The 980-nt window shown below is 32.3% G+C and overlaps 1 protein-coding gene across 1 annotated transcript in view; it reads right to left on the bottom strand.

The window, feature by feature from the left end:
* Nucleotides 1-700: 700 nt before the first annotated feature.
* Dpr1 (defective proboscis extension response 1) overlaps nt 701-980 on the bottom strand; it is a 1,112,753-nt gene continuing 1,112,473 nt past the window's right edge. Inside the window, exons 3-4 of the transcript XR_013001911.1 lie at nt 947-980; nt 701-883 (exon numbers count right to left, since the gene is read on the bottom strand). The exon at nt 947-980 is cut by the window's right edge and continues 233 nt beyond it. The gene's annotated coding sequence lies outside the window, so the exon portion shown is untranslated. The remainder of the gene's footprint in view (nt 884-946) is intronic.

The following is a 980-nucleotide window of genomic DNA, read 5'->3' as shown; positions in this document are numbered from 1 at the left end:
TCAAATTTTTTTGTTTTGAACTTTCAAATTTTCAAACTTTTAAAGCTTTCAAATTCTCAAACTTTCAAATTTTGAATTGACAATACCATGATCATTTTGAAACTGTTCGAAATTTGAATAAGAATGGAATTGATGATACATTGAAAATTAAGTCTTTTTTATCATAAAACGTATTGCTATGTGTGATAATATATGGTAAAGATATAAAAAGATATAAAGATATACAAATTTCTACAAAGCACTTAATATTGTTTAAAATGTATATCAATATCTTCTCACGTCAATCATTACATACATCTAAACTTCTTTGAATACGCCTCGTCGCACTTTCAACATTACGTAATAATGTACAAATAATACTTAAGAAAAACACAAATAAATAAGAACAAATTCATAAATCACTAATATCGACTCACACTCTTGTTAGTATGTAGAATGTAGATGTATTGATAATAGAAATCAGGGTCGGTTTATCGTAGGCAAAATTGGATAATCGCTCAGGAGCGCTAAAATACAGGGATAATCAGTCTTATGGTGCGTCTACATTATTCATCTGCTCACGAGCAGAGCCGCTCGCAAACTTACCCGAGCCCGTTCTTGAGCTGTCCATAAGTGAGTACATGTATGAAGGTCTCCTGGAGGTCCTATTTTTAGGGGGCTCCGCGGTTATCACTTAACGCTTAGTGGATCTTTCACAGATATTTTCTGTACTCTCATGGTATTGGTAGTTTCAGAATAGCATGTTTATTTATTTGGCGATACGACAAGCGATATTATGTGTTGAGGATTTCGTTCCGACATATCTTGCAGTACCTATTGCTTTTAGGAGGTGGTACAGCAGTCTATTTTCAACCAATTAAATTCTTTCCAGAATTAGGTATGGCTGTAAAACAATATGTCTTCACATTAAGTAGTTAAACCGTATATGCAAACCTTTTACACTTACTTTAATTAATTTGCATTCGATAATTAATTGAAGA

Source organism: Calliopsis andreniformis, chromosome 5 (assembly GCF_051401765.1).
Source record: "Calliopsis andreniformis isolate RMS-2024a chromosome 5, iyCalAndr_principal, whole genome shotgun sequence".
Classification (NCBI taxonomy): domain Eukaryota; kingdom Metazoa; phylum Arthropoda; class Insecta; order Hymenoptera; family Andrenidae; genus Calliopsis; species Calliopsis andreniformis.
Note: the sequence above shows the minus strand (reverse complement) of the source record. Positions and strands in the feature narration are given on the sequence as shown.